At 36.2% G+C, this 12,161-nt stretch overlaps 1 protein-coding gene and 1 pseudogene across 1 annotated transcript in view; one reads left to right on the top strand and one right to left on the bottom strand.

The window, feature by feature from the left end:
- IL1RAPL1 (interleukin 1 receptor accessory protein like 1) overlaps positions 1–12,161 on the bottom strand; it is a 1,311,893-nt gene that overhangs the window by 905,021 nt on the left and 394,711 nt on the right. The window lies entirely within an intron of this gene.
- Positions 4,154–4,272, top strand: LOC116556830 (annotated as a pseudogene).

Raw genomic sequence — 12,161 nt, 5'->3', positions numbered from 1 at the left:
ATTTCAACTGAAAGAGAAGTTTACCACAGCATTTAACCCAGATAAGGGAGCAGGCAGGATGTCAGAATTTCATGAATTTTTATTTTTGATATCTCACAAAGAACAAGGCATCCAGGTTTCTGGCTTCAGCAGAAATGTGCCAAAATGTGTTCCCACAGTAACTTCTCCCAAAATCAGCCAGTATAATTTTCCCACACAGCATAGAGAACTGAATCTCTGATAGATCCAGGATTCTGCAAGGCAAACTACTGTTAAATTGACATTGCTGTTAAGTCATACCAAGTAACCTTCAGGACACTCTTTGAAAACAACTTTCCTAAATAGACTTTCAGACTCTTAACAAAAAACCCACATTCCCCAAGGAGGCACTGATCATAGGCAATATTTCAATAGCACATGTACTAAGGAGTTACTCTTTCTCTATATGTGTGTCCAGGGTAATGGCTAACCAGATTCTAAAATAGGAATAAGCCAATATCTTCTCAGTGAAAATTCAAAGATAAAGTCTCCAAGCTAAAACAGAACTGTGCACACACATCACCATGCAAATTACATCAGAGAGTGGCTCTTCTCTGACAAATCCAAATCACTAAGTCTTTAATAGAATTCTGCACTTTACTTCCCAACATCGTAATACCAATTGACTACACTTAATCCTAAGAAAATAATCCTTCCCTTGGGATTAGCAAATTAAAAATTTAGTAAATTTCTAAAGAAAAATGGATATATTTTTCTGTGCAGGAAAGTAGATTGTGTTTTAAAAAGAAAATAATATAAAATTCTCATTTTTGAAACAGCAAGAACAATGAGTACATTTCAAATTATTCCCTTCTATGTTATAATTTCACTTTTTATTTCTGTCTACATAAGTGAAGGAAGAACCCAGTTTTGTGATAATCCACTAAAATCACTGATACATATATTTTTATAAATAAGTCATGAACTAATAATAACATAGACTTTGAAGCCAAAACATTCTACATTTTAATCTTATCTATGCAGTTTTCTAGTTATATTATGTTCCTCCATTTACTCAACCTTATTAGGTATAAAATGGGAAGAAATAACACTTTCGGGGATAAAACAATCTATAAGACATATTTCATGTAATTTCTACAAAAATTAAGAATTTTAAAATAAATTCTTAATGGGAAAATTTTTAATAGACTCACATGACTGGAAACAAGTTTCTATTGTATAAGACCTAGCATCTAGTTTTTAAAAAACTCTCAATTAAATCTCCTCTTTCAGGCACAACTTTGAGGTTGTTGCAGTGTCAGCAAGTTTTATGTCTTCTTTGATTTTATTTTTCTTCCTTATGTAGCCCACTGTCTACCAGCTTATATCTAATGCATTTAGAGCCACCTGAGGCTAATACAATATGCATAATAATCTTCATGAGTCTACCTTTCTTAGCATCATCAGCATTGCATTTTTCAATTTCTACTCATTTTTATAAAATGGACAATTTTTTTTAAAATGTGCTCATTAGGTAAAGATGGAAATGTTATTCATACTGAATTGTTAATTGGCATTCAGCACGTACACAGGATAAGCTGAAGTCTTTATTTCACATTTGCTGAACAAAAATTCAGATGTGGTTTACCAAAGACCATTTAAGGATGGCAATACATAATATAGAAAAGGATGAGTTACACTAACACCAAATCTACAAAACCATAAAGAACATCTCTATGCCTATGTGTTATGGAGGATGACTTAGTTGCTAATGGCCATGTGTTAGTACGGCATCTTCATCCTGCTACTCTATTATTCAACCCCATCAATTGCTAATTACGGTGATCACAATTGGTAATTTTATATTTAGGTTATAGATTTTCTTGTTTTCTCTCTGCCTCCTTTAACATTTGTAAGCTCTATATGGGCAAGGACCATCATCTTTTTATTACCAATACAAATAAAATCATTTTAAAACAGTGCCTAACACACAGTCAAGGTTCAAAAAATATTTGTTGACTGTATCCCAAATGAACACAACCTAAAGTCTAAAGGATAAGCTCCCAATCCAGGGAAGAAAAAGGGCATCCTTTTAAAATATTTTCCCCTGTTAATTAATTTCACTTAAAAAGTGATTTGCTCATTGGTTTGTATCATACCCAGTTTACATTATTATTCATTTTTTCATCAGATCAAAGAGATGGAAGAGACCTTGAGATGTTTTTATTGTCTTGAGGTGCTGCTACTACTCAAAGCATTCAATAAGCATTAGCTTTTTTCTTAAACTCTAGAGGCTTCATGAAATTCAGATTAGAAATAATCTAGCCTAGAGGATGAAAAAATGGTGACATCTAGAAATGATTCTAATATATAGCCCACAATTTAGCCTTTACAAATATTTATTCTTGTGACAGATAGCAAATCCCTTCTCTGGGGATGAGGATTTTATGTTTAGTGTGCATGATCAGGAACCTGTTGGTGTGTGAGGATAATGGATAAAGTGACAGATCTTAAAAGGTCTAGAGAATAGATGAGAATCAGAGAAGGGAAGGATGCCTGAGATGTATAGGTCAGTTGGGGGAAAATGTTTGGAGGGGAAACAAGAAGAAAGCACTGAAGAAGCACAGTGAGAGGTCTTCAAGGGGAAAGATGTGTGAAAAGGATCTTAAATATTTTGACACTCTTGCAAAACAGTAAATATCAAAATAATTATTCAGGGTGTTATGGCAGTTTCTTATAGGTCATTTTACATGGTTGTTTTAATATAGGATTTGTGTTGCTTTGTAGTGTGACATTGGCTTGAGAATGACCACAAGATAACCCAGACTTGTGTGAATTACAATCAAGAGAAACTTGGAAGTCTCTAAAGTTTTACTATTCATCCAGTATGGTAGACAATAGCCCCATGTACTTATTTATAATTAAATTTATAATTTAATCAAATTAGTGAAATTTATAGACAATTTAAAATTCAACATCAGGTCAGTTACACTAACCACTTTTCTGGTGCTCGATAGCCACATGTGGCTAGTTGCTTAGATTTTGGAGAGTGTAGATATAGAAAATATGCATTGCTGCAGAAAATTCTATTGAATAGTACTGCTCTAGAACTTTGAGCTTATGTTACACACATGAATTCTAATGTTCTTGGTCCTATTAGTGATATTAAATATTCAAAGAAAAATATTTTAACATCCTTTATCCTACCTGAAGTGGTAAATTTAAAATATTGACAATAATATTGGTTAGGCCTTCCATGTACTAACTTCCAGAAATCTCAGAGTTGTCTGTACTTATGTTGTAGGAACATTTTCGGGAAGATTTTTGTGACATACTTTCATTTGCTCATTATATTACTACCAATTAATTAATTACAAATTATAATTTTTAATCTGTTAAATAAGTGAAGAAATTTTTTTTAAGTATAGTCAAAGCTACTCAGTGGATAAGATAAATACCAAGAAAATAATGAATACTTATTTTTGTTTTATGATTCTTATTTATATCAGAATAATATGATGTAGAAATATGCAGTGTTGACTAAAATATAATAAAAATAGATGGACAAATTGCTCCCATGACAAACTCCTATGTTGCCGTAAATTGGAAATCTCTAAATATGTCTGGGGTAAGAAGAAGTACATTGTTCCTAGGCTCATGCTAATCCATTATAAATCATAAGTCACGAGGGAAGGGAAATCAGGAACATATGCTTTAGATTAGCGGCACTGCTAGAGGAATACTGAAAGTAGAAAGAGGCAATGATGTACATTTGGATAATTTTAACACTGCTTTAAACGATGGAGGGAGAGTTGTCAGAAGGACTGGGAAAGGGGAAGACATAAAAATCCTAGCGCCCCTTTGGAGTAGAATACTCCAATGTCTGTGTTCAGGATGGAGAAAATTACTACATGAACAAGTAGCAGTGGAAGGACAATTGGGGGAATTTTAGTCTGGGGGCCACCTTGGCTCTCCAAGTAATTTAAATAATTCAAATGTGGATAGAGAGATGGACACTTCAGCAAAGTAAATAGCAGTCAAGGATCCATCCAGACCAAATGATATGCATGTGTGTTTCATATTTGGAGAAGTTATTTAATATGGTTAAACATATTTACATTATGTGTAATGATAGTTGAATTCAGGATTTTTCCTAGCTAAAATGTATTGCTCTCTAGTTAAGAGTGATTCATGAGTCTATGGCCATACCATCCTGAACACGACTGGTCTCATCTGATCTTAGAAGCTAAGCAGGATTGGGCCTGGTTAGTGCTTGAATGGGAGATTGGCTGGGAACACCGGGTGCTGTAGGCTTTTTATTTAAATTTAATAAAATAATAATAGAATGGTGCATGCTAGTATTGCCGATATGTTTAAGACCTTTGGACAAGAGTATCTAAGTAAAGAACCAGTAAGGTTGATGACACTCAGGTTTAGTGGCAGAAGCTCTGATCTTGTGGTTACATCATTGCATTTCAGCACTTACCTTATGATCCAAGATGCAGAATTCAATTTATTGGTACCTCTCTTTGCCTGTAGGCAACTAAGCAAAATGTTAAAAGTAAATGAAATACATACCCTTGTTCAAAGAGAAGCTTCCACAACAGATAGGTACTGAATGCAAATAGTGTGGTGTTATATTTTGGCTACTGAAGAACGCTATACGAATAATAATATTTACAGACTGTTTCCTGTATTTCAAGTGCTTTACATGCAATGACTCAGTTAATCCTCACAAGAACTCCATAAGGAAGGTATTATGATTATCCCCATATTATAAATGAGGAAATTATAAGAATGAAGTCAAGTTTTGATTCTAGTGCCCACTGGTGGGTTCCTGAGGAACCTTCTCATAGATGATTGTAGCAAGCTGCCCAGGTGACCTAATGTAAAGTATAGGTATCAGCAAAGAGTTAGGCAGCACCACTGGAAAATAACTGTAAATTTAAACAGGCAAAAGATACACAGCATCTACACTGAACATGTTGTCTTTAGAATAATGAAACTGAAAGAGAAAACAGATACCTTGCTCCCTAATCATATTTGGTGGCACTGATTAGTTAAGGAATAAAAATAGAAAAGGAAGTACCCTCAAATTAGAGGGATATCTGCTTTATCCCTCAGTTCTTATTTAAGGGACTGGTATATTGTAAGATTTTAGTAAACGCTCAATGCATATGCATAAATACAATAGGATAAAACAGGGACAGGAAGTAGCTGCAAACCCAAAAGCAGTGATGGGAGAGGGGTTTGAGCAGTGAGGCAAGCAAAAGTGAAAGGGATATAGGTAGGGTTTAAAGAGCTGGAGATAATTAGGGGTTGGGTTAGGGTACTTCGGGATTAGTGAAGAGCATATACAAAAAGCAGAAAGTGCAGGCTTCTCTTCAGTCCTTCTCCTAACTTCAGTGAATGCCAACTATGAGCCAGGCCCTATTTCAGCACTGGGAAGAAAGGTAGAGCTACATTTTTACCACACTCAGATGGTAAACAAGAAGACAGGGCTGAAAGGAGAAGAGAAGAAAACACAATATAGATCATCACTAAATATAGACATCTTGCTACGAAGTGTTAAGAGAGGCATGAGTAGTTTACATTATCTTGTCAACTGGATGTTAAGGGCCTTGAGGAATAAATCATATCTTCAAACATTTTTAATGCCTTAATATATTTCTTTGCATATAGCTAGCTATCAGCAAACAATTATTTTAAAGGTAGTATGGCATCATAGAAAAAGTATTCGTTTAGGAGTCTGAAAGAGGACTGTTTCAATACACTTGTCTGTGAAAAGAAAAAACCCAGGAGATTTTTAGATCATTTTAGTATCCTTTACAGGTATATTAAACTCCATAATTAGCTTATCAATTATTTAGTGTCAATGTTAATAAGGAGTCCTCCTTTGAGGGACATGGCATGATGTGCAAGACAGTGCACGTAACCTCTTATCAAGGCAGGCCATTAGAAGCCAGACTCATTCCACCTACAGTATGGGACTAAGCAAAAAAATTTTTTTGAGACGGGTCTCACTCTGTCCCTCAGGCTGGAGTGCAGTGGCACAACCATAGCTCATGGTAGCCTCAATCTTCCAGGCTCAAGTGGTCCTCCTGCCTCTGTCTCCTGAGTAGCTAGGACTACAGGCATGCACCACCATGCTATTTTTAATTTTTTTTAATTTTTAGTAGAGACAAGCAAGGTCTTGCTATGTTGCCCAGACTGGACTCAAACTCTTGAACTCAAGAGACCCTCCTGCTTTGACCTCTCAAAGTGCTGGAATTACAGGTGTGAGCCACTGTGCCTGATCTGAGCATAAAATTGTATCAGGTTTGAGATGCTTGACCCTTGAGCCTTAACAGATTTCTTTGTGGAAGTAGTCTAGAAATAAGGAATGTATGTGCTGTATAAAACTAAAAAAAAATACTCAGGTGACTCAAATGTGCATCTGTTCTCAACACAGCTGTGAACTCCCTCTTGACGGAAAACTCTTGCTCTGGAATATTTCACTTAAAACATCAAATCTACACACTAATTACAAGCATCATAAATGGACAATGTGGCAGAAGATGCAGAGAGTAAGATTCAAGATCTACACTAGGCTATTCCAACTCCAAGTTATACATGTTTGACAAAAGAATTACATAAGAAAAGTAGGATAATTTAAGCAGAGAACACAGACTGATTATAATAAACTTCATACATGTTAACAAATGTTTAACTTGATATATAAATATGAGTGGGTAAGAATGGTCAGTAACATTTAATAGAGTGGGAATATGATCTAGCTTAATCAGTAAAGACGTGCTGGAAAAGACATCAATTTGAAGAGATGGGAAAACTGGAATGGCAGAGAAATCAGTTTGTTCACATTTGTGAAACAGTCTGTGTAAAAGATGGGAGGTGCAAGAAGAGAGTTCAAGCCAAGTGACAGAGAACCATTCTATTTCCATGAATGAGCCATGGCTCTTCTGGGAGTCAAGATGATTTGCATGTTTGGTGATTGATATAGATAGAGGTAGTAAATCTCACCGAGTCTCAGCTGAAAGGCTCTGCCATCTCAGTCACAGAAAGATGAGCATTTGTACACTATACCCCAAATCCTCATTGTTCAAATGTGCTATAACGTCAGGAACGATCTGAAAATATCCATCAGTCAACTCTGATGAACTTGGAACACAGAGAACTCCACCACTAGGGATCATTTACAATTTCATGTGGTAGATTAAGGGCTTCAGGTATTTTTAACTTTGGAAATATTTAATAGGCTTTTAAAAAAATCAACATATTGCATTTTTTTCCCCAGAATATACTGCCATTACCAAAGGGAAAAAAAAACAACCATCACAACAACAAGCTTGTTACCCAAGAGACTGAAATACATATTCAGATATGTGGTATTTTTTGAAATACATATTCGGTGTGCTGGTAATTTCTCTAACTCTCTCTTTTCAGAAACATCATTATTTTTCCTTTAGTTTTAGGATTGCTGATTTTGCTATCAGATTAAGGCTAATGTCAAAGGGGAGAGCTAGAGAAGCAAAAAGGTATTCTCAATGGAGAATAATTTGATTACCATTCTGGACCATTCTTTCAGCTAAGAGATATATTCTTTCAAGAAGAAAAATTGTCTCTGTACAAATAATGACTGGATATTTCAAGTGTAAAAAGCAATAACACAATTAGCTTTAGAAACTAGTGAATTACTAATAACCAGAATAAAATAGGGTAAAAAAGAACATGCTGGTACCTGGCTACACATGAAAGTATATTAAATAAAGTATAAGAAAATTCATGTTGTTGCATTGTTCAAAATGTCTAAAGATGGAATCAGTATCTGTGAAAGTAGGAAAATGAGGAGCTACTCTCATTTTCTTCAGGGAGTGAGAGGGGTAGTATCATCCCCTCACTCCCTGAAGATTTTAGCTCCTATCTAAGGGTTACCCTTTCCAACATATTATGTTTTTCATAACTTCTGGTACTTTAAATATCTGTTGAAAACAATTCTCTCACCATCTTGCCCTAGTAATTCACTGAACTTTTTGACTCCAGAGACCTTGTCCTCCACCCTTCCTTAGCCACTCGGTTCTGTGGTCATAGGATAGATTTTGTTAGAAACTCAGTTTTAAATATCACACTTCCTGACTTCCACCTTCTAAGTCTCCAGATGATTCCATCTAGTGCCTGATTCCAACAAAACTTTGATATTACCAGGCCCTACAATCTATTCAATCTCTGGGCTTTTCACTATCCCCTATGGCCTTCCTATCATCATTTCTCTTCTTATCAAATATAAACTCCATAGAGTATCATAACTACTTTTTTGAATATATCTTTAAATTTCTCTGCTGCCTCTCAAGTCTTGTGCCAACTTGATATATCTTAAACCCTGGTTACTACCAACTCTCCACTCATTCACTGTTCACTCTCACGCTATTGAAACTTCTGGAGAAAAACACATAATCTCTCTGACTAGTCCCATGCTGAATTCATGACCACTAGCTTCAAGTTGGCTCCTAGTATGACTCAGCAATCTTACTCAATCTCAAATTTACATAAATATTGGGGAATTTTTAAAAAGTACTAAAGCAAGGTATCACCCCAAGATTCTGAGTAAAGTTGTCCTGGTTACAATCTGGACTTTGGAAGTTTTAAATGCTCTCTGAGGTAATTTTAGTACGCAGCAACATTTGAGAACCTCCAGTCTGAATGACTATTTTATTCTCTCCCCTTTACTCACACCTCCAACACCTCCTTCCCCATTCTCAGTTGATGAGCTTGTTTCTCATTTATCTGAGAAAATCGAAGCAATCACTAAACAGTTGCTCCCTAGCCTCCTGTCAACATATCTTCCCACAGGCCTGCATCGGTGCCCAACACTGTGGATCACTAGTCTTTGTTCTGATGACAGATCACACCTTGTGTGCCGCAGATCCCATTCCCTCTCACCTACTCAAGGACCTGGCTCCAGCAATTAGCTCTACTCTCTCCAGCAACACCAATTTCTTCCTCTCTTCTGGGTAATTCCTGTGTGTATTCTATGCTATTATTTTCCCATCTTAAAAACATCCTCTCTTGACCATATTTCCCACTCACAGTTTCAATTCCATTTCTTCGTTCTCCTCAAATGTGAAACTTGTTCTTTTTTTTTTTTTTGAGACAGAGTTTCACTCCTGTTACCCAGGCTGGAGTGCAATGGCGCGATCTCTGCTCACTGCAACCTCCGCCTCCTGTGTTCAGGCAATTCTCCTGCCTCAGCCTCCTGAGTAGCTGGGATTACAGGCACGTGCCACCATGCCCAGCTAATTTTTTGTAGTTTTAGTAGAGACGGGGTTTCACCATATTGACCAGGATGGTCTCGATCTCTTGACCTCGTGATCCACCCGCCTCGGCCTCCCAAAGTGCTGGGATTACAGGCTTGAGCCACGGCGCCCGGCTGAAACTTGTTCATTTTTTAAGACTTGTTCTTACCTCCTATTTCTCTCCTTAATTCTCTCTTAACCCAAATCCCTCTTTCAATTATGCCTTTACTCCCAATTCCATTGGAAACTACTCATCAAGGTCACTAAAGGCTGCTTATATGGTTTGGATCTGTGTCCTCATACAAATTTCATGTTCACTGTAATCCCCAATGTTGGAGGTGGGGCCGAGTGGAAGTTGATTGGATCATGGGGCAGAGTTCTCATGAATGGGTGAGTACTATCCTCTCTTGGTACTGTATAGTGAGTTCTCATGAGATCTGGTTGTTTAAAAGTGTGTGGTTCCTCCCCACTCTCTCTCTTGCTCCTGCTTTGGCCATGTAATATATGCTTGTTTTCCCTTTGTCTTCTGCTATGATTGTAAGTTTCCTGAGGCCTCCCCAGAGGCAGAAGCTGTTATGCATCCTGTACGGCCTGCAGAACTGTGAACCAATTAAATATATATGAGTATATATAAGAATATATGAGTAAATATATAAGAAAAAAATATATTTTCTTATATATTTACTCATATGTATTTTTCATACACACACACAGAGACTCTCTCTCTCTCTCTCTCTCTCTCTCTCTCTCTCTCTCTCAGGAAGTTCTGTTATCTTTATCTTCAAAATATATTCACAAGCCACCACCTGTCATTATCTCTACTGTTACCACCATAAACAAAAGTCATCACGATTTCTGGCCTAAACTATTTCAATGGATTCATAACTGATCTCCCTGTTCTTTCCTTTGTTCCTCTCCTCACCTTTCCGTACTAACCCTTTCTCATTTTATTCTCAATATAGAAGCCAGAGTTATTCTTTCAAAACATTGTCAGATGACATTATGCCTTTTTCAAAACCTTCCATTCACATCCCATTTTACTCATATTGACTATCATTCCTTTAACTTACAAGATGTTATATGATTTTTTCTGAACTTGCCTTCCTTTTCACCTCCATTATTCACTGTGTTCCAGCCACTCTGACCTCCTAGCTCTTCTTTGAACATGACATATATGTTCATTTTTCTTGTTGTTTGCATTTGCTGTTACGTTTGGGATGCTCTTCCCTAAGACATCCTAATACCCCAATCCCTTATCTCCTTCCCCTCTTTCTCAAATATCACCTAATCAGCAGATTCTTCCCTGCCATCCTAAAGCTGCAAGTTTCTCTCAGTATTGTATATCCTACCTTCCTGCTTTATCTTTCTCTAAAGCATTTATCACCATGTAAGATATTTTATATGTTTATCTTACTGTATATCTCTTTACATTAGAAAATATTTTCCATGAGGGTAAGATTTCCATGGGGAGAAGAGACTTCATAGGTGTTCATGAACATGTGCTTTTTGAATGAACACTTGGAGTTGAAAGAAAACAATCAATTAGAAAGTTGCTCATTTTTTTTTTTTGACTTCTAACTTTCCTTCAGCCAATTCCCAAAGACACATATATCCTAGTTTTTTAGCCCAGTTCAAACATTAATGGATTTCACATTTGTACCAGGTTTTATACTAGCGCTAAAGAATACCAGAATGACTTAGAAAAATGTTGTTTAATGAGATAGGACAGCTAAAGTGTTATAAGTTCCAGAAAATGTTTAATCTACAGAGTTGAAAGAGGGTATCACAGAAGGGGTAACTATTTGCTATCTTCAAAGATAATCCAGCATTTCCCAAGATAAACAAGGGTTGCAGAAGGGGCAGGGAGAACACTGGTAGAGTGAATATAAGAAAGAAGTATGAAACAAGTATTCACCAGAATACTTCTATGCAGCTGAATCATATGATGATTCTGGGAAAAAAAAAAGAAAAAAAAAAAAAAAAGGTATGAGTCTGAAGAGATAAGCATTGGTCAGATGAATTTGTATTAAAAATTTAAGGAGTAGGAATACAAAAAAATTAGCCGGGCATGGTGGCACATGCCTGTGGTCCCAGATACTCAGGAGGCTGAAGTAGAAGAATTGCTAGAACCTGGGAGGTGGCGGTTGCAGTGAGCCGAGATCACACCATTGCACTCCAGCCTGGCAACAGAACAAAACTCCATTCCATAAAAAATAATAATAATAAAATAAGGAGTAGGGACACAATAATTTATTAGAATGCAAATTGACTTGACATTTATAGTTGAATATCTCCAAATAAACCACACTTTGAATAAATATGAAGAACTTCCATGTTCCGCTTGGCATGCATTTAAAATATGTATGCACATTCCATTTGTATCTATACATACCCTTAGGATAGTAGCTCCATCTCCATATATCCCACTCTATATATATACACTGTAGCTATATTACATTACGTACAGAAAATTCCAGAAGATAATTGTCCACTTTTCAACTCACCAAAATTTAGGGAAAAGAGGCAAGAAGTACAGGAGTAAGACACCTGGGAGTGCCAGGACTGACCTGGCCTTTTATGAGCCAGATGGTGTAGATCAAGATTCTTAATCCCTGTACGTGTTAGTCTATTCATCTATAAAGAAAAATAAAACCAGCCCTTACAGGGATTGCTCTAAGTATTTTAGGAGGTAATGAGAAATATATATTTAAACAGAAACGCTATAAAAAGATATTATTAATAAGAATAGTAATAGTACTAAAGGAAACCTTAATTCAGGATTTATGCACATCGGATTAATAGAGGTTTATTTAGCCAAAATTCAGAGTTCAATTTTTATAACTCTGTCAAAACTTCAAGAATGGAGATACACACAAAAGTCATAACATAGCTTCAGTGTTTATTTTTAAAATT

This window comes from Sapajus apella, unplaced genomic scaffold (genome assembly GCF_009761245.1).
Source record: "Sapajus apella isolate SASKATOON/1434 unplaced genomic scaffold, GSC_monkey_1.0 scaffold17, whole genome shotgun sequence".
In the NCBI taxonomy this organism is placed as follows: Eukaryota; Metazoa; Chordata; class Mammalia; order Primates; family Cebidae; genus Sapajus; species Sapajus apella.
Note: the sequence above shows the minus strand (reverse complement) of the source record. Positions and strands in the feature narration are given on the sequence as shown.